The 19,929-nt window shown below is 41.4% G+C and overlaps 1 protein-coding gene across 1 annotated transcript in view; it reads right to left on the bottom strand.

Annotated features, from left to right (window-relative positions):
• The window catches only part of PCP4 (Purkinje cell protein 4), a 56,542-nt gene that overhangs the window by 35,452 nt on the left and 1,161 nt on the right, over positions 1–19,929 (bottom strand). The window lies entirely within an intron of this gene.

The following is a 19,929-nucleotide window of genomic DNA, read 5'->3' as shown; positions in this document are numbered from 1 at the left end:
TTAGCATGGTTACACTACTAGTTAACTTCCTAGTTTAGGAATGGTCACTATGAAAATTATGCTGCATCCCCCAAAGAAAGCATCTCAGGTAGAATTAAGGTACTTTAGCAAGTATGGCAAAACTTGCATTTCTTATGCAAAATTATTCATACTTGTGTGTATTACTGAAATAGACTAAAGAATTCATCCTCTAGGGTTGTACATTTAAAAACATAAGAGTATTACATTCAGTGAATAAATCTAGCTGCATTCAGAGGCAGCACATCCTCATGCATCAGGAAAGTTAACAGCTACAGTAGCACTGCAAACCAAAGATTTGTACCAAAATATGAACAGTCATATCAATTCTCTTCTGAAAATTCATACAGGCATACTGATCTGAAGATATTTACTCTAGAATATCTGGTTAAAACCTCTACTGCTCTGATTTCTATCCTTCACCTCCCACAGCAATGGTATTTTCAAGGTATTCTGTGTATATGGAGTGAATCACAACATAAGTGCAAAACTTTCATGTGTACTCTTAGCTCTTATTATAGAGGCCAGAGGGTGAAGAAAGCTCTTCAACTCCCTCTGGAGAACACAAAAGGGCTACGTATGGTCTATTGTGCATCCACATGCCAGTGGTGGGGCTTATCTTCTCTGTGGCAGACTTCAGTGCATGCATCTCCGCTCTACTGGCTCTGCCTCATCTCTCTCTGTGCAATGAGACAGAGCATCCCTAGAGAAAACAACTCTGAGTCTATAACCACAGCTACAGTCTCCCTGTATGACAGAATTTTTTTTTCTCCCTAGAGCCTCAGAGCTAAGACAGGATAGAACTTGGCCAATAATAAAGAATGGGATTCTAAATGGATAAACATCTTTTACAAAAGCATAAGTTACCAACAGCCAGAAATCAATAAATCCACCCAATAACCAGTTTTGCTAAAGATATTAACCTTTACTTAAAGTTTGGTTAATATTTCCATATTTCGATTTCAATCCACATTTAAAAATTTAAAGATTTACTGGCACCTCCCAAAAAATCAAAACACTGGATTTTTCCTATCTATAAAATGGTAACTATATTGCTTTTTCCTCCCTTGTTTATTTTGAAATGCTTTTCCAAGTTGTCTTATTTCCTGAGTGTTTCAGCCTGTGCTACTTAGCCTTTATGAAAGCTTCTCTTTCCTCCCTAGGCTATACCTGTCAGGTTCAGTCTGCTATTGATAGAGTACTGGAATATGGATCCACACATTTTGTGTCTCAGGATTTCCCCTTCGGGAGAAAGAAAAGTTGTCAAAGAAAACAAATAAAATTTGGCTTTGGTCAATGAATAGGAAAAACTTTCATGAGGTCAAGATTTTTTTAAAAAGTCTGAAATCAGTCTAAGTATTCTACAGCCATTCAATTGGTGACCACCAGGCATATATAGAATGAAGCCTGAAATTCCACCAAACAAACTTCTGATAGCCTTTCCTTCGGTTATATACATATTTTGATCTGTAAGCACTGTGCTGTCTTCCAAGTGAGAGCAATGGATTTAAAAGTGAAAATCATTTTCTCATTAACAAAGCATTTAAATTTATGAAAAAGCCATACAGAGTGCAATCATCCACCTACAAAGCCTTTAGCCTTTTATTTCAATACATTCAGTGGATTTTTTTTTTTTTTTAAATTTTCAAGGTGGTGGTATTATTAGCAGCTGGAGCTTCTTGCTTCTTTCATGATGCTACCACAGGCTGCAAAACAAAGCTTAGCTTTTTAGTGTCCTTCAGAGTACAAGAGGACTAAACATGAGGAAGAGTTACTAGGGTATCTTCAAGAAGCAATGAATGAAAGCCCTCCAAAAACTGATATAGCACATATTGTCCTCAGATGTAATAGATCAAATTAAATAAAGAAAAACAATATTCATTTCTGCATTTTGTTTTTAAATAGAAACCCCTCAAGATGTTAACCATATTTTAAAAGATAAAAGCAGTCTAAACGCGGTCTGTTTCCTATATTATAGCCAGCTTGCTTTATTCAAAAGTTTTCATCTAAAATTCCCCAGCATTTTCTAAGGCAAGCACTAGGACAGAAGCATGAATACACTTTCCACTAGGCATCGGAGAAAAAGGAGCCAAAATGAACATGAGTGCAAAACCACAATGATTATACAGTAAAACAGGATAAACAGTTTTGTTACTATGTTGCATAGGAGGAAACAGTTTATGATTGCTTGGGGCTATATTAATTTTTAACTCAGTGGTTTTACAGAACATCAAAGGCACATCATTAAAAATTTCTCCAAAATCAAAGTCATTCCCAATTTGTCAGAAGAGAAAGGAAAAGACTACTGCCATATGCCCAAAATCCTAGTAAGAAAAGGTCTCCTTTCCTGTTAAATTCTCAGTGCTATACACAGCAGCTAGTTAATGTGGTATGAAAAACTATACAAAATTAGTCCCCTAGGTGTCCAAACTAAGGTCAAAAGTGAACATGCAGCCCAGAGGACTTTTCAAGAAGAATGTTAAATTACTGCAGCAGCTTCTCTACTCATTCTTCTAGCCCCTCCTGCACCCCCAAGCCTAATTTTTGCCTTTAGTCTTTCATTCTGTTCTTGTCTTGAAATAGCCTGACCTTTTCAGTTATGCTTCCAATTAGCACCCCAGTGTTAGGGACTGTAGCCAGGTGTTGATTACAGAATTTTTGGGGGCAGAGGGGTTGTTTGTTTTTTGATGAGCCACAGAAAGCCCAAGATCAGGGACACAAAACTGCCAGGAAGTTCTGACAAATAGGCCCTTACAGTAATAACATTTTTCTGCTTCTTCATCTCAGTGCAGGGCTAACAAGGTACAACAGGCTGTATCCCAGTAAAGCAGTGGCTGCAGATTTTCAAGAGTATATTGTTTCTACATTAAAGAATGAAAGAACATCCAAGGGTAGAATTAAGAGAATAGAAACAGTGGAAATTTTTTTGTAAAGTGAATAGCTCAAAGTCATTGTAGACTTAACTCGGGATAAAAAAATAATTTAGTTGAGAGCAAGGCACAAGCAATCCAGGAAGTTCCTGGAATGTGTCGATGACAACTTTCTCCTCCAAGTGATAGAGGAGCCCATGAGGAGAGGTGCCACGCTGGACCTTATTCTCACCAACAAGGAGGGCCTGGTAGGGGATGGCAAGCTCAAGGGCAGCCTTGGCTGCAGTGACCATGAAAGGGTGGAATTCAAGAGCCTCAGGGCAGCGAGGAGGGCACACAGCAAGCTCACTACCCTGGACTTCAGGAGAACAGACTTTGGCCTCTTCATGGACCTGCTTGGTAGAGTACCATGGGATAAAGCCCTGGAAGGAAGAGGGGCCCAAGACAGCTGGCTAATATTCAAGCATCACCTCCTCCAAGCTCAGGAGTACTGCATCCCAAAAAAGAGGAAGTCAGGCAAAAACACCAAGAGGCCCCTGTGGATGAACAAGGAGCTCCTGGGCAAAGTCAGACATAAAAAGGAAGCCTACAGAGGGTGGAAGCAAGGGCAGGTAGCCTGGGAGGAATACAGAGAGACTGTCCGAGCAGCCAGGGAGCAGGTTAGGAAAGCCAAAGCCCTGATAGAAATTAATCTGGCCAGGGATGTCAAGGACAACAAGAAAAGCTTCTATAGGTATGTTAGTGATAAAAGGAGGATGAGGGAAAACATGGGTCCCCTCCGGAATGAAACGGGTGACCTGGTTACCCAGGATATGGAGAAGGCTGAGGTGCTCAATGACTTCTTTGCCTCAGTCTTCACTGGCAAATCCTTGAGCCACACTGCCCAGGTCACAGAAAGCAGGGACTGGTAGAATGCACTGTAGGAGAAGATCAGGTTCGAGATTATCTAAGGAACCTGAAGGTGCACAAGTCCATGGGACCTCATGAGATGCATCCGTGGGTCTTGAGGGAACTGGCAGATGAAGTGGCCAGGCCACTCGCCATCATATTTGAGAAGTCCCAGCAGTCCAGCAAAGTTCCTGCTGAATGGAAGAGGGGAAACATAACCCCCATTTTTAAGAAGGGTAGAAAGGAAGACCCAGGGAACTACAGGCCAGTCAGTCTCACCTCCATGCCTGGCAAGATTATGGAGCAGACCCTCCTGGAAACTATGCTCAGGCACATGGAAAATGAGGTGGTGATTGGTGACAGCCAACACTGCTTCACTAAGAGCAAATCGTGCCTGACAAACTTGGTGGCCTTCTATGATGGGGTTACAGCATTGGTAGAAAAGGGAAGGGCAACTGACATCATCTACCTGGACTCATGCAAGGCATCTGACACTGTCCCACACAACATCCTTGTCTCTAAATTGGAGAGACATGGATTTGATGGATGGACCATGTGGTGGATAAGGAATTGGCTGGATGGTCACACTCAGAGTTGTGGTCAATGGCTCAATGTCCAAGTGGAGAATGGTGACGAGTGGTGTTCCTCAGGGGTTGGTACTGGGACCGGCACTGTTCAACATCTTTGTCTGTGACATGGGCAGTGGGATCGAGTGCACCCTCAGCAAGTTTGCCAATGACACCAAGCTGTGTGGTGTGGTTGACACGCTGGAGGGAAGGGATGCTATCCAGAGGGACCTTGACAGGCTGGAGAGGTGGGCCTGTGCGAACCACATGAAGTTCAACAAGGCCAAGTGCAAGGTCCTGCACGTGGGTCAGCATAATCCCAAGCACAACTATGGGCTAGGCAAGGAAGGGATTGAAAGCAGCCCTGAGGAGAAGGACTCGGGGGTATTGATTGATGAGAAGCTCAGCATGAACCAGCAGTGTGCGCTTGCAGCCCAGAAGGCCAACCGTGTCCTGGGCTGCATCAAAAGAGGTGTGACCAGCAGGTTGAGGGAGGTGATCCTGCCCCTCTACTCGGCTCTTGTGAGACCCCACCTGGAGTACTGCATCCAGCTCTGGGGGCCCCAGTACAGGAGAGACATCGAGCTGCTGGAGCAAGTCCAGAGGAGGGCCACAAAGATAATCAGAGGGCTGGAGCACCTCTCCTATGAGGACAGGCTGAGAGAGTTGGGATTGTTCAGCCTGCAAAAGAGAAGGCTCCAGGCAGATCTAATTGTAGCTTACCAGTATCTGAAGGGGGCCTACAGGAAAGCTGGAGAAGGACTGTTTATGAGGGAGTGTAGTGACAGGACAAGGGGTAATGGGTTTAAGCTGAAGGAGGGTCCATTTAGATTAGATGTTAGAAAGAAATTTTTTAGAGAGGTGACACACTGGAACAGGTTGCCCAGAGAGGTTGTGGATGCCCCCTCCCTGGAAGTGTTCAAGGCCAGATTGGATGCAGCTGTGGACAACCTGGTCTAGTGGAGGGTGTCCCTGCCCATAGCAGGGGGGTTGGAACTAGATGATTTTTGAGGTCCCTTCCAACCCAAACCATTCTATGATTCTATGACATATGCATTGTTATTGGGATGTTCTGTACTCATTGACAAGAGGAACAGCAGTGAAGTCTGTATGTATCCTAAGCTTTTCTTAAGCCTTGTTTTGCTACCAGGTCCATCCCTAACAAAAGGGATTACATGTGTGACAGAAGGAAATACATGTTGGTACAATACAGCACAAAAATGGCTGTGGGTCAGCCAGCTGCATGCCAAGCAAGCCTTTATTCTGCACTACCATCTGTTCTCCAAAGTTTTCTCTGTAAGAGATATAGATTGAATCAAACTATTCCACAAGGACCTTATTTTTTTCATAGCCTTCTGCTTTAATTAAAGAGTTCAGCTGCTTTAGCCTTGAAGTGAAAACAGAACTGAAAAATACATTTTACAAATTTATAAAGTTTATATCCTTTCCAATAATAAAAATGTCACTGTAAATATCTCATTAAGGACTTTCCATGTTTTCCAAGTAAGGAAAGCTTCCTAGTCAACAACAAAATGATCAGGAGATACAGCAATTTCTACCTGCTGTTTTTCAGGACTAAATATTTCCTGTACAGTTCCTCAAATTAGGACAATTAGGGTTGACTTTATCCAGGAACAATATAAGAAGCAAAGTTCTTACAGGCTGATCTTTACTTAGTGTTGGTTGGTCTTTGAAGATACTGAGAGTTTTAGTCTACTGAAGTAAGCCCCAGATGAGATTCATTAGACTATAGGCATAGGTAGATCCCAAAGCATACTTAGTATATAACTATGAACCTTCAAGCAGTAATGGTATGGTTTTTGTTTCCTCTAGGTAGAGTTTTGAGGAAATTACATTAGCGTGCACACTTCCTACATATTAAAGAATGAATTGGAGAAGTCTGGATTAAAAACACAGAACAGAAGACCCTTTCAAATGTGGGACCTACATATTTTGCATAGCCTCCTTTTCCATGTACCTCCTTGTCTAGTCATATTATAATGAATTCCTCTGGTTTTAAGAACCCAGAGTTTTCTGTGCTTTAACACCAGGTATAAATTTGCTATTACAAGAAACAGGAAGATAACATTCAATTTAAAAAACAAACAGCAGGCATTGAGTGAAACATTAGCTTTTGCCAGTAGAGCAATACACTATGCATACCTGCCACTTGAAAATAATTATGTGATGAGGTGATATCCCAAGCCTACTGAAATCAATGGGAATTTTGCAATTGCCTTTCTTTCATGGTCTAGCAAAGAGCACAAGCTGTATGTCAGAAATTCAATGAAGATCCAAAATTTAAGTAGGGGCAAAACCCAGGCAGCTATGATCTGGAATGAGTGGATACACTCTGTAGAATATGGGATTTCCCTGTGATTAATTAGGTTAAATTCTTCTGTACTGGAGATTTCCATTTCAGTATGACAACCTCTTTCTAACGTCATGCATTGACTCCAAACTATAGCACTTGGCATTTCACACATTTAGGTGTGAAAAACATTACTCAACCACAACACAGTAAATAATTTGGTAATAAGGACAGAAGTTATTACCATGCTTAAGATAAAAAGAGCAGAAATAATTATGCTACTGTGACAAAGATTTCTGTTTACTGAAGCTGCCAAGGGACACCTGGCCTCTAAATAGGACTGGAATTTTAACACCACTATTTTTGGAATTGTGTCAAACATGAAAATGGACAGCTGGGAGAGACAAGGTATACTGTTGGTGAGCCATGCACAAATTCTGCTGTTTCACTCGTTCTCTCTTATAAGTCTTCTCAAAACTGGTCTGCAATACAGCCAGATGGTAAATCTCAAACCAACTTGTGACATACAAGTTCAAGCACATAAGTAACAGCTAGTCACCTAACAAACATCTGTAGTCAGAACTGAAGAATCCCAGAGAGAAGCTTGAATATAGTTATGAAAATTGCATTAGAAGCTACATAGTTAGTTTTCCTCACTGGTCTATTTGTGCCTCCTTTACCAGTTCTTCCACATTTTTCTTCACTTTTTATAGACATGATACTGAATATTTATAAGATGCAAGCATCTTTCAAAGTCCACATTTAAGGTAATTGCTTCAAGTACAGAACATCTAGCCAATAATTTATCTGAATGATGGGTAAATCCGATACTATGTCTGTTACTTCTGTCTCATGGTAAGAAATCACAGACCACATTTTCAGGGCACCTGACAGAAAGGAAAAATATTTATCAACATACACTTCAGTACAAAGCAGTTCTCTCCTGGTTATGACCATACATTTCTACTACTGACTTTCTGGAGACTACCACTTTTCCCTGGCTGTTCTCACCTTAGGATCTCAGTTCTTGCTACTCTCACCTATGTAGCACTTTCTCTGCATGCTCCTTTACACAATAGGAGTTTTCTATAGCCAGTTTTCTCACTGTCTTGTGTTGCCAGGGCAGCATAATATTGCCAGAGCAAGGGTGCCAGAATCCATCTTTCAATACTGGCTGTCAAAACTAAACAATCCCTGGCATTCTGACAATTTCTGTAATTATCTTCATGGGTCAAGCAGTATTCTACTTGAGTAGCTCTTGATTGTCCTTAATTTTATTAAGGCTCTCCTATAGCTATTTTAATAAATTAAAACTCCACAGGTAGGCTGAGATGAACTGATGGGATTCAAACTGCAATAGCTAAAAATTGGCACAGTGACCAGCACTGGTTTTTTATGACTTTTGTAGTCACTGCAGGCACACGAACATGCACATTGTCATCCTAGAAACCACAGTAGTATTTGTCAGAAGTTAACAAGGCTGATGCACTGGTCGCTGCATTTCCCCGGGAAGGAGGACATGCAGGTTTAGGTACTATTTATTCAGGGTAAACCCACAACTCCCATGAGACAGCATGGAGAGACATGCTGGTGGAAAGCCCTGGCCTTCCAGTTGATCCACTGGACAACCAGGCACAGAAAAGCAATGGGATCTGCAAGAGTAACCTTGAAGCTGGGGCTTCTCAGGGTAGTTGAAAGACAGGGTTGCAGTCCCTACTCCTGGGTTATTGTTTGACATGGACAATGAACACATTGCAAACAAATTTTATTTACATACCTTTGCAAAATGCATACTCCACCCAATGGGCAGAGCACCTTAATCACAGGGCTGTTAGAGTTAGGGCATTTGCCTCAATTTAAGAGGTGTGATTTGTTCACTTTTGTCTAGACAGAGCTTTTGGCTGGAGGTAAGTCCTCAGAACAAGCACTTCTGGGTGTACATAGCCAGAGCTTCAGCACCCAGCATTCTTTCAGGTTAAATAAGAGGTACCTGATGAAAATGGGCAGAGAGAATCACTGTCTGGGACATAAGAACTCACAGTGCTGCTTTAGAATACTCTAACAGAAGAACTTTCACTGTGCCCCACTTTTGCCACTGATGGGCTGTAATTTATAAATCAGTACAGTGACAACCTGCTGGTTTTGTATTCAGATTCAATATAATGTTCTAAACAGAATATTTACACCAACAGCAAATGCAATCAACATAATTAGCACAAACAGTAGCTTGCTTAATATTTAGGTTATTAGCATATTTTAAATTAAAACATTATTAAGCAGATATTTCTCCAAAGACATTGTAATCATAATTTATTTTTTTCTCAGGCAGGGATTAATGGAATCTTTGAAGTTAATTTTGAAAGCAGCTGCAAGAATGTATTTCCCAAATCCTGTTAATTACCATGCCTGCCATGAGAAGTAATCCCTCTTTTTCCTGCAGGAAATAGAGGATTTGATCCTGCAAGGCTTATTTACCAAGGTAACTCATATGTGGACAAGTAGCTGTCTTCAATTCAGCAAAATTACTTGCATGAGTAGAGTTAGAACCTCAATGTGGTACTGCGGAATTTCTCTAAACTGCATATTAGGTTTTGTTTAGCAAAGGGCAGAGAGGGTAAAATCAACTACAGAATAAGCCTTCTAACACCACTTGCCAAAACATTACCTCAACTCTCATTTGGATATGGGTGATACAGCCCATATCCTAATTACACTGGAAATTGATAAAGGGGGAAACATCAAGGTGACCCAAGAAGAATATTTCAATTACTTAAAAATTGATTAAGCTAGATGGCGTAAATGAAAAATAACTGAGGTTCTTAAGGTGGTGTCTTCCTTTTTTCTTCCTATTATTTCTTATCTCTTGGTAGCATCAGAGCTGGCACTACAGTTCCAGAAATAGCATTTTGGGGCAGGAAACCTGCCTTAAAAACTCCTACTTCCCAATCAAGCCCAATCCAACCACACCTTCCCATCGCCAAGGCCTCCTTTGTTTGGATACAATTGTTTGCAAGGTCATACAGACAATAGGAGCACCAAAATTACTCAAGTTAAAAATAACCCTTCAGAGCTGTGTTGAAAACAATCATTGAAGCAATCTAGCTAAAAAATACATAGTTTAATTGTTTCTGTTGATCATTTCAGTAATGTAGTTGATGTCTCTGGTCCACAAACAGTTGTACCAGGGCAACAGAACAGGCAACAGACAATACCATGAGGGGGGGGACACTGCAATCTTGTTATGGGAACTGAAAACCAGAGCACATTCATACCATAAAATATAGCATGTTGTATCTCTGATGTTGCATTACCTCCTAGCAATCTTTACTCAACAACAGAGCAAAACATGGAGCAATGCAGGAGCGTTCGTGTAGCCTAAATTATTGCCTGCACAGATGGCCAAGGCTTACACAGACAGTTGATGGCAATGACTGTGGCATCTTATTAGGAGCCAGTCAGAACCTTGGGGATCTGGGAAAAGCATTTGCATTCAGACAGTATCTTGGGTATCCTTTAATATTAGCATCCCCAGATGGGCAGAGTGCTCTAAGCCAATTAACAGATCAGGATCCTTGCCTAGGCATAATATAACTGATTATAGACAGTGTTTTTGTAACAAATATTTACTTTATTTCATTCTTCCAAACCCTTCTGAAGTTTAGGGTAATTTAATTTGCTGAGCTACAAAGCTAGCTGTAATTGAGTTAGAGGCTGTCTTCAAGGGACAGCTTGGGTTATTAATGGCAAAAGTCTGCACTGACAAATTGCTTCATATCTGATCATATTGACTATCATTATTAAAACAGGCTGCTTCTTCCCAGACTGCAAAAACTCTGGGATTTTTTCTGTTAGCATTTTTTGTTTCCAGTTGTACAATTAAAAAAATTGTTCTCAGTTTCTTCCTATTTCCCCTACATATTTCAGAGGTAAGCAGATGTTACAGTCTGTTAGACTGCACTAGAAACTGGCCAGCCAGGTTTTTAAAAGGTACTAATAATGGCAGTTTTAAGTTGCCATGCAAAGGAACTTTCTGCTTTCACCCTAGGGCAAAGCCTTCTGATTTTCAAGACAACAGTGAGAATGTTTATGCATCACTTACTCTACTCCTCGAACCCTGGGGCAGCCAGTCTAGTCACAGGGAACAACTCCCAGCAACCCCCCAGCCATCTGCAGCTAAGACAGTAACTTCTTTAGGGCTATTCCAGTAACAGGGGAATCACTGGACTGAGAGCATGCTGCAGCCTTGGCAAGGCACCCTGCCCAGGGGCTGCACAGAGATGATGCAAACCTGTTATCTCTGGCTCTGTGCCATGAGGAGATTCATGTGAGGGGAACCCTGAATTGGCTGCTGAAGCTGCCTCAAAATGGAGCCTTGCTTGACAGAGGATTTGTCCCATGTTGTTCAAATCTGTCAGATCTGACCTGCTGAGACTTTGGGGGAGTTGCTTTGTTTGAAGTGATGCAGTTCAGAGCAAAGCTCTTGGCACTATGAATCTAAACAGCAGCCAAGCTACAAGAAACGACCCTGCCACACTCCAAAGGAGAATGGACAGGGTGATGCACAAGGTCACCTTGATTGCCAGGAATCAGGAACAGCAATCAAATACGACACACACAGAAAGCAGAAAAGCCAAGTCACCAGCTCTGTCCAAGAGCTGGCAAAAAATAAGGATTTCCACAAATCAGAAGCTCCCATGACCCTGCAGCTGCTCAGTGAAACTGATGCTGCTATCAGCTTCATTGTTAATAGCAGCAGATAAGAAAGTAATGTTCACTGAGCAGCTGTAGGTACTTCCCAGGGTCCTCAGGCCCAGGACAGACCTACCAGGTTACCTGCCCTAAAAGTGCTCTACAGTTCCTGTTGTGCTCTAGCTGTGGCATGAGTCCAAAGGAAATGTGGTCAGGCAATTTCAGCAAAAGCCGCCCTGCATTGATTCAAACACTCTGCCTCCATAGAACTGTGTTTTCCAATTCAAGTTCAATAAAAACATGTAAGATTCTTCACTCCAAGTAATCAGTCTTTCCTTCTGTCTTCAGTTTCCCATTATGTATCAGGCTCCATTCTGCACTTTGTGCCTTGCATATAAAGTGAAAGAAAGTGTTACACAACTAGACATTTTTACCTTATTCACACATGAACATGACAAACCATCATGCAACACCATTAAAAGGACCCTAATGTGCTCCTCCAGAAAAGTCCTGCATTCATTTTCTTAGTATTCTAGCATACCCATCCCCTAACTAGACAGAAAATAGGTTCCTCAGACGTTTCATGCAGAAAGCAGATAATAACCTTCACTTAGATCCAGCTGTGTGCTGCCTGACACACTGCAGTCAAAAACATCTATTAAAGGCTTACATGGCACAACCATGAAAGATATTGCTAGAATTCAGATAATTTGCAACCTGGGGTTTTTTTTGCAATGTACATTAATGCTAGATCCTTTGCTACCAGTGTTTCTGCATCTGCAGATCTCAGTTCCAAGATGGAAACGCATCAAGCTTTTAGTCCAAGCAAAGAATGCTAAACCACACTCGGAATAAAAGCCCTGTGAAACAGAGAGGGTCTCCTGTAATCTTGCTCAAGAGGTTCATTCAGCTTGGATGTTAATGCTGTCCAGTAGCTTGCAAAATATGCTGAAGGAAAGAAGTGATAGCTAGCCAAATCTAACTGACAAATTAAAATTGGCATGAAGCTGGCCTGCCTTAGGCATTTGGCTGCCCTGCTTAAACTGCGGCACATGTGTGCTGGCACATGCATTTTAAAGCACGCCAAGCCATCAATGTGTTTGCTCTTTTCTGGTGGTGAGTGTGTATCTGTCAGATCTGAGTGGAGTAGTGATATGTATGAAGAAGCTATGAAGCCGCATTATCTTATCTTTCTACCATGCCATCTGCAGAAAGCTGCCTGCCTAGCCATCCCCTCTTGCCTAATATGCTCTTCCTCTTTCCTATCAAGTTAACGCTTCTTATTTGTAGCGGTTTTATCTTCTTTCTCCCTTTACCTCACATTTTACCAATACATGTTTGGAATTCAAGGAACCAGATTTCAATATCATTCAGATTTCCTTCCTGAATACCACATACTGCCTCTTAAGTTCAAAAAAGCATTCTTCAGAGTATTTCAACTACTGTTAAAATTATGTGCTTAAAAGAGTCAACATCCAGGTTACTCAATATTTTAAAAGAAAAATAATTTAATCCTAGGGATGTGAAAGAAAAGCATATTTTCTACAACAGAAAGAGACAGCAAGAATCACATTACTTGAAACATTCAATCTACAGAATGAAAAGCCCTGAAATTCAAATGAAAGACATGCTTGTGATTTTTATGAGAATTATTTTCATGCCTCTGTACCTCTCCCCTACTGCCCCACCCAAACTTGGACTTCAGCATTTTCAGATGTGTTTTCATGTTTAGCTAGGCATTATACTGTGGCTCGTCTCAGGCAAGCTTCTCCTTCACCAGATTATGTTGCATCTGTCTGATGAAGTCTGCACTCACCTTGTTTGGTCCCTTTTAAAGGGAAATCCACTGTGGTCACCCAAAGCCCAAATTCCTCATTGTCTAGAAGCAGGCACTCATCTGATCAACCCAACCTCACCCTACTGCCTATTGAGGGCTTTGCTGAACACACAGCTTCTTAGTAGGGATGCAAAGGTACATTAGTATGTGGCACCCATCAGAGACGGATCAGTTTAAGTCTGGATCAGAAACACCAATTCACTAAAGACAAACTTTTTGTGGGAATGTTTTTATAGACATCATAGCATTTTTCCACAAATCACTGGTCCTCCTTCATATCCTGAGCATCACTAGGAAAAGGTCTAATATCACCAAAACGCTCAAGAAATCAAAGACAGCCTCAGATCTATTCATTTTCACCCCATCTGCTTAGTTACACACTTGGACCAATTTAGGAGTTATGATCTTGACAGCCTTTTCCTTGAAATGTATTTTCTCCTGCAGTCAGAATGCTGCTAACTTATTTCAATGCCTGGTAATCCCTCTAGTGTTAGATTCATAGAGAACAAAAGCATCACCAAGACAGCCAGGTGCCCAGACCAGTGGTACCTGCTGGGTAGCAAGGCTTATTTTGCAGGTCACAGGACACATGGAGATGCAAATCCAAGCATTAGCAAGGGGACTGTCTGCTTTCTAGCACTCTGCCCAGTGATTTTGAAGCTGTGCAGATCCCTCGTTTCCTTGAAAGTTCTCTTCCACCCCCTACAAAACTAAGGCACTTTCTGTGAAAAATTGCTTCTCATGTGCAATCCTACTAGTTCCTACAGGAGATGCTGACTTGACAGGACAGTTCCAGCTGTCTGATTCACTCCAGAAGAGCTTGATAACTCTTGCCAAGCTTAACAAGCTTTAGCATAACAGAACAACTCCATGTTTCCAGGGATAGCCCTAGTCAGTGCTATCCTGGGCATTTCTGAACTGTGCTCCATCATTCCCAGAAAAGGTATACTAAAATCCCTACAAATACATCTACACCAGGGTGTACAGCTAGCCAGCATGCCCCCCTTTTTCACTTTTAGGAGATCCATGTTGTACTGTGATCCAACATGACTTTCCACAGCAATGCATACCCTTTCCAGGTTTAAACCATTATAACTTGAACATTTGGTTCAGGTTTTTCTGGTTTTACTATTGCAGCTTTCTGGTCCTGCTTGCACTATCCAGCAGCTGACTCCACAGCACAGCTAGAATCAAACCTGTCAGCCAAGGAACAGCAAATAAGGCTGGTGACAGAACAGCTCAGACCTTTCTGTCAGGCATTTGGACATTAAGACTGTTATAGACACTAAACATACACTTGCATATATTTTGCCATAGTTAGAGCTCTGTCTCTCCACACATTAGAAAAATCTGAGGCCCTCACACCTGGTGCCACTCTTCTCACCAGCCTGCTGTCTCAGTCCAGGAATCTTTGAAGTCTCCAAAGTCAGACAGAAGGACACCACCTTTCAGTTTCATTTTTTCCTTTTGTTTCTTCCTTTCAGTTTTAAGAGATCTCTAACATCATTCTGTCTACTGTCACAATACTCACAGTATCAGCTGTACCACTGGTTAAGGTCATGTTTCATACACTATATATTAAGGTGATAATGTAAAAAAAACATTCTGTGTCTAAAATACTTTTCTCTTAAGAGAAAAGACAGCTCAGCTGTAACTAATATTCAAGGTATATAGACAGACAATTTTCATTTCTTCTGACTAAAACTTATGCTTTTTCCTCCAAATTCCATGTTAGTGCATAAATAAGATTATATCTCACTAGGTATGAATTGATCAGATAAGATAGCACCAGCCCAAGACCTGGCCTATGTGACAATTGCCCAATTTACCTAAAAGGAAACTGGTCTGGTCTCGGAGGGAGCGGACTTGGAGAATGGGGATAAATTCTAACCTCAAATCTTGTCATTAATAAGTTTCACTATTGCAGCTCTTCCACAGTTGCTTGCTCTGAGCTTATTCCATCAAGATTACCATTCATTTTCCTATTAAGAGAAAGGTAGCTTATATAGTCAGTCTCTTCAATCTCTTTCCATAAGAGAAATAAATATTGATTTTTTTAATTTAAAGTACAGAAAGAAGGAGAAAAAGGATTTATTATTTATGATTTGACAGTTTCTACTTATCTAATATATCCAAACAACTGAAGGAAACAGAACACCTTTTCTTAGAAAGGGGAAGAATGTGCATTATTCATTTTCATTAGAAGATCCTACGCCTTGCAGAGAAGTGTTATGTGGCTCTGTTGCAAGTGACAGGCTGAAGGTATAGCTTTCCTCTGATGCGTGCAGCCTTCTCTCAATCCTCTTCAGCCAAGACGTGGGTGTCTTTGATTTACATACCCAGTGTCTAGGCCTAGCCACTCTATTACAAGTTCTTCTGTAGCAAAATTAGAGGAGTAAAACGTGTAAACACTGAGACATTTTCCAAGTCATCCCTAAAAAAAAGCAAGACAGACAATAGCAAATAGCTGCCTAGAAATCAAATATTTTATTAAAATCAATAAACAAACACCTAGCAACCTTTGATGAAAAGGCCACCACTGTTCCTGCTCAAGTTAACTGCTATATACACCATGTTTCATCATTAGCATGATCTAGTTAATGTAGAAACTGTTGGAAGATGACTCTAAACTTGCCAATGCAAGGGATGTTGGACTAGAAACTGATATGCCTTTGCAACCTGAAATGATATTCTATTATCAAGTACTGCAGAATGAAGGTGGGAGTTTTCCTGGTTTACAAATACAGGAGTTTTTGCTTTAAGTTACTCTATTACAGGGAAACATGACATCTGAAGCATACAATTAAGCTAACTGTCCCTTATTAATCTGTTGGCATTCTATACATTGCAAGAAAATCAGTGTGCTTCTTTCTGAGCAGTATGTCTGCCAGTTTCACCAAATTAAGATCAATTTCCAACATTACTTCTAAGTGCTATTTTAGAAGATGCTTGATCCCACTGAAACCACACTGATGGAAGGAGTAGGCAAAGTGACAGATCTAAAACTTATTGTTCTCCCTTCCTCTTCTTTTGAGCTGCAATTTACCACTCAGCTAATAAATAGATGTGAGTTAAATCAAAAACTGATGTTCATGTGCCTTATCTGTCCCACCCCCATCCTGCAACAGCTGCAGAATTTCCTCTTCCACCCTGCCATCTTCTTGCTACACTTTAGATCTACACAGTTTTGTACCTATTGTGGTTATAGCCTCAGAGAGGCCAGTAGTTAACAGTTGGGGGTCATGGCGGTATCCGAAAAATACATCCAGGAGGGCCTCCCTAAGACCACTGGCTGGCTCTGACATCCCCCAGGACTGCACACATAGGAATATAAGCTCCTCTAAACAAATATGGCATGTTTTCCCCCTACAAACACCAGCTCTTTGATTTAGTGCCATCAGGATTATTGGTGTACAATCCTCTTGTCAGTGTTTCAATACATCCAGTTCCAAGACCTTAAATACCATTTCAGTGGAACACTTTCAACTGAATTCAGAACAGCAATCCATGACAGAACCCCAGTTTTCCCACTTAACTACCTGAAGCAGCTACAGTTTCAGACTGAAGCTTCCATGTACACCTGATGTTTCACATTCAGACATGTCCCTCCTTCTCCTACAGCCTTCTGGTGACCACACTTGTCCAGAGTGACAGGGACACGTTCCAGGTTCTCCCTCAGCCTGGAGGGAAGACAACACCCTCTGTTACTCTGCCAGCTTAGGGGCATGTCCAAACCAGCAGTCCATGAGGTATTACTGGTTTTGAAAACAGCCACAGAGACTGCCTTGGCAATTAGTCTTATGCACACACCTTAAGGACTGGTGAAGCTCAATTTTCAGAAAAATATCTCTGACCCCAGTGTTAGGCTGTGTCAACTTTCCAGTGAAGCCTTCATCTTTTCTGAGTTGGCTACCTGGGTACCTACCACTGAAGGTGATCTGAGCTCCAAAACAGATTCAGTACTCCAGGCTGCAGAAGAGAGCTGTCTGAATAAGCATGCCCCACATGGCAGCTCATCCCCCATGAACGCCCTACACATCCCTATTACAGGTCACACAAGCACTCTTCATGATCCTTTTGAAGGTGAACACAACACAGCAGTTGCTACAGGATTCAAGAGCCCAGAAGCAACATAAGGCAAAGGGAAAGAGCTTGCTGTAGCTTAAAAGAAACAAGACATTGTGTTCTTCGTATTCAAAGCCTGACCAAAACCCCTACATTTATGCAGAGATCAAGTACCCAGCTCTTGCCTCCTCAACTAAGAAACCTAAGCAATCTATGGAGTCCAAGCCCTAACAGCTCTCTTGTTTTATCAATTTCATGTGCCTGGTTGCTTCATGCCCATTTCAAAGGGAGAGCTAGAAAATTCTTGCTACTGTCTGGTAGCTAGGCTGCTCCTCAAATACATAAAGCTGCTGGCTCAAACCCTGCCTTAGGTGGTGCACCTCAGCAATCAGTACAGCACTTCATTCCCATTGTGTAAGGTTCTTCCAATGCAAGTTCTTCCCTTAAATCACAGGTGCATGTAGGCTGATTAGGCAGATTTCCTGAATGGCTCTCCCAAAGTCAGACAACTAAATAACATGTATTAAAGCTGAACTCCTCCCCTACACCAGCAATACCACTCTGACTCCTAATATCAAAAGGGAATAAATGCATTCAACAAGGCAATCTCTGCTAATGCTGTTTCAAGCTCTGACTCCTTACATGTGTGCTTCATCCCAGAACCACAAGAACAGCATCCAGGGCTGTAGCACCATATTGCTTGAGTGTACTCCTTCCCAAGTCCAGACCTGATTCCTGATGACAGCCAAAATTATTCAACACAGGAGGCAAAAGTGGCAGTGAATATCTAAAAGTTTGTGTGATGAAATACTTCTTGTGAACCTTTGTGCCAGAGGAATACAGTCACCATGACCAGACGTCATCTGCAACATGCCAGATAGTTAAACTACTGATAAGACGACATGATTCCCTGCAGTGAATCAAATTTATGCCAATTGTGAGTCTAGCAACTCATTGGTGAAACTACTGGCTGTCAATAGCCATTTGGTATTAGTCTCTGAACCCATTACCCAAGATTACTTCCCCCAGTTCATCTTATGTGACTAGAAACCTTCACTGAACAAGGGCTGCATCTCATGGATACTCGCTGACAGTAGCAATATTTTCTAGCATGGCTCTTTTCTCTAGGCTCATTAAGAATAAAGGAAAACACCTATAGATCTAGAGAAAAAGGCTCCTCAGTTACTTCAGGACAGGTTTTTCAGAGCTACTTCAACACCTAAAAGCACATTTCAGTATATAGTGACATTCCTGAGACAATCTCCATATAACTAAATGATCTACCTACCACCAAAACCAAGCAGCAGGAAGCACTAATCATATTTTGCAATGCTACTGGATAAACTCTTATACCTCAAATACTCTGTAGCTAGCTACAGAACCAGACTTTTGCCCAGCACACAGAGCATCTTAAACACATTTTCAAACAAATATTGCAGAGGAAGAAGTGAGAGGTTTTTCTGCAAAAACTTCTTTATCCTTCCTGAAAAAAATAGTTAGCTGCTAGAAAATAGAAGAGTACTCTAGTCAGATGAATGGCTGCTTCCTGTCCAGCTTTCTCCACAGGAGATTGGTAATCACTGCCCATAAGCAGGAATAAGTCAATTTTGCTTGAAGCAGTAAAATAAGAATCCATGCAAAGTCTCAACAAATAACTTGAGGGATACGAAATCTCACTTCAGAGATTTCTGCAGCCACATTTCAAGCTCCACTCAAATCCTGACAATTGTTACCATAAAGCAGAAAACCTTCCCACTCTCCCAACACCATTCTATTTGGGATAATCTTTTGATGGCTCTACACAAGCCTCTTTTCAATCAACCTGTCCTCAGATTTTCTAGTAGATGAAAATAAAGAAAATATTTTTTTCAGTTACAGCATTACAAGTGAAATCCACCCAGAACCCCATTCAAATACAGCAAACACCTGCCTAAGGAGCTTGCTTTCTGCTAATCTTTCTTGCCTCATTTTTTAACAGTCTTTTGCAGTGAGATGGTTTGGGCTGGTCCAGTTGCTTTCATCTGGTTTTTTTTGCTAAACAATCATCTTTTTAGTAATAGCTGACAGGAAACTAACAGTGACGAAGAAAAGCTTCCTGGGAGCTGTGAGTGATAAAGTCTCCAATATTGTCAGTTGAATGACAGTAGCACAGAAGACACTGAGTGCAGTGCTAAGTGTCATACATACAGGGCTTAGAGAAAGAGACATGATTTCCAGCTCTGAGGGTTTGCTAGAAACAGTATTCTGTGAAGGCACAAGGAAATGTATTATGAATAGAGAACCCCTATGCTGGTATTAGGGATGATCTTGGTGTTCATCAGGACTTTTAAAATCTTAAAGGCAAGCAATCTAATTCAAACCATGAAGAGATTATTACTGAGCAAATACAACCCAGCACAGGGCTGTAACAAAAAGTGCCTTGCACAGTTACAGTAAGTACAGCAGTAACACTCAATTGTTACTCCTCACTGGAAGATTTTTCCCTGAACACTACCTTTAAGTAGTAGAATAGCATTGTTGCCTCTGATGCTTCAGCTAGCCTGGGTAGCAAAGGGACAGTGACTGCAAAAAACTCCACACTGCCTGAACTCTATCCAGTTGATATAAATACAGGCAGCAGCTGAGAAGTCAGAGCCTGACGCATTACACCTGGACTGCCTGATCTCTGCAAGCAGCAGCAAAGCA

This window comes from Grus americana, chromosome 1 (assembly GCF_028858705.1).
Source record: "Grus americana isolate bGruAme1 chromosome 1, bGruAme1.mat, whole genome shotgun sequence".
Taxonomy (NCBI): Eukaryota; Metazoa; Chordata; class Aves; order Gruiformes; family Gruidae; genus Grus; species Grus americana.
This window is presented reverse-complemented; position numbering and strand designations above follow the sequence as displayed.